Source organism: Microtus ochrogaster, unplaced genomic scaffold (genome assembly GCF_000317375.1).
Source record: "Microtus ochrogaster isolate Prairie Vole_2 unplaced genomic scaffold, MicOch1.0 UNK16, whole genome shotgun sequence".
NCBI classification, from domain to species: domain Eukaryota; kingdom Metazoa; phylum Chordata; class Mammalia; order Rodentia; family Cricetidae; genus Microtus; species Microtus ochrogaster.
This window is the reverse complement of record NW_004949114.1, coordinates 4,696,796-4,699,335: the sequence shown is the minus strand read 5'-3', so window position 1 is coordinate 4,699,335 and position 2,540 is coordinate 4,696,796.

Sequence of the window (2,540 nt, the reverse complement as noted above, 5' to 3'; positions counted from 1 at the left end):
CATGATGATGGCACTGCCCATGACGATGGCACTGCCCATGACTATGGCACTGCCCATGATGATGGCACTGCTCATGATGATGGCACTGCCCATGATGATAGCACTGCCCACGATGGCACTGCCCATGATGATGGCACTGCCCGTGATGATGGCACTGCCCGTGATGATGGCACTGCCCGTGATGATGGCACTGCTAGTGATGATGACACTGCCCGTGATGATGGCACTGCCCATGATGATGGCACTGCTCATGATGATGGCACTGCCCATGATGATGGCACTGCCCATGATGATGGCAGAAATCTGTGGTAACCGCTGCTCACAAGTGGTAGCAGAGTCTCTCTAGTAATGACGTTCATACAGAATATACTGGCCATATTCTGTAGCCAGCAGGCTGTACCTTCAGACGTATAACTACCCCCCCCCATCAAAGCAAGATATAAACACACTGCTTGAAGCTCTGCACTTTGGAAAGGAAGAAATAAGAGCATCACTCAGGGGTGGTGGAAGAAAGTCTGTGAAGGTCAAGAAGCACACAGGGTGACTGGAGAGCAGAGATGCTCGGTTATCTGGTGGATAAATGAGGGGAGGAAACGGGGACCAGCAGAAGATGTCTGTTGCCACTCTGGGGCAATTTTCTGCATCGTGTCATAAAAGAGGGTATCTTGCCAAAGAAGCGACAGGTTCAGAAGCTTATTGTAGGAGACCAGTGTCATCTACAGTGCCTGACTCGCAGGTCACCTCGACGGCTTTGGCTTGCCCTCTTTAGAATGAATTGAAACAAACCTGTCATGTTCAACCTAAGTCCATGTTTTTATTGGAAATTGATAACTACGGGATATATAAATACTTTTTTCACATGCCTTTTACTTTTTATGACAACATTCGGGGGCATACAATCACCATTTATCAATGAATGAACAAATGCACAGAAAATTTAAGTACATCATTGGGAAGGCAGATTCCCCATGCTGTAGCACCTGTTGGCTTTGGAGGCTGCGCACTGTCAGTCAGCTCTAAACACTGCCTTCTCCTCCTTAGAGTCAGAGGCATCTTGTTCCAGTTCATTCGGCATCAAGTGTGTGATGAACTTCACGGAGGCAGTTCTGGCAGGGCTCACAGGTGTTGCACTGAGAGGTCTCTGTGGGCTGGGCTCTTGAGTCAGAGTGTGCAGAGTTGCTCTGAACTTGTCACCCTACGTGACTCCAGTGAATGATGCCTGCAGCACCTACAGCAGGTTCAAGACTACACAATGAGGATATATAAATGCTTATTAATCCGCCAGCACTAATGTCCATGAAGAGGGAGACTCAGCCTTCACTGCACCTGTCATCGTGGGTCTTCACACCTGCTCTCTTGTGTGACCAGGCCTTGCTGCCACATATGGCTGCAGCAGAGTCACCAACACAGACAACAGTAAACTCTTACAGGGAAGTTGAAGCTGCTGGTCAAAAAGAAGCAGAGTCAGACTGGAGTGGGAAAGACCACGATAACAACACAGCAATAGCGAGGGCTCACTGGCTGGGCCCTGGCTGAAACACTTCACATGAGGCAGCAGGGTCAACTCCACAACCTAGGAGATGCAGAATGCTGCCGTCCCTAGAGCAGATGTTCAGGGAAGAGCTGAGACACAGAGAGCTCCTTCTCTACCGCAGGATGTAGAGGAGAGAATCTATCTATAGAGCTGGAAAATGACTCGAAAACTACAATCATCTAACAATCAATAACTTATTTTTAATTAGATGGTATATGAAGGAATAACATGAACTCATAGAAAATGTTGCTGCGGGAGCTCCTTCCGCTCCTTCAGCCAATAGCCTTTAAGATACCAGCCCACTTGGGTGTGGTCTCTCTGGCTTGAAAAAGTAGCTGCTCCCTCTCTTGCTTTGGACTCCTCCACTTCTGGCTATCAGACGCTTTTCCTGGTCATGCAGGGGGCTGTTGTCTAGGACGGTGATCTGTAAGTTTTTCCCTTTAAATAAATAACCCTTTTATTAATCATAATTCCAAACTGGTGTGGGATTGTTTTGTGACTTACTCCTTTAAAATGTCAGCAATTCAGTTCTATAATTATGTTTCAGTGAAGGGAGGGAGAGAGACTGGTCACACTCCCAAAAAGATGGGAAACAAAGGAACTCTTGCCTCCTGCTTCCCCAAGAACAGCAGCACTTTGCCTCAGCTCTGGGAATCTGGAGAGATCCATCTCATTTTTCCAGAAGTCCCATGTCTCCCTTTGTGTACTTACCTCCTTCAGCAGAGCAGAGGAGAGATAGAACACGTGAACCTGCCCTCAGTCTCCACAGTGGAGGGTTTATAACTGGCAGGATGCTTGAAGAGAGAGTATCTGGGAGGCTCTGGCCTGGAACCAGGTCCTCCTGCTGAAGGAGACAAGAGGAAACTTCAAATCTGACCATGCTGCCCTGCCCCTGAAGAATGGGGAGACCACTGCACTCTAAACAAATGGCTGCCCTGCCCCTGAAGAATGGGGAGACCCCTGCACTCTAAACAAATGGCTGCTCTGCCCCTGAAGAATGGGGAGA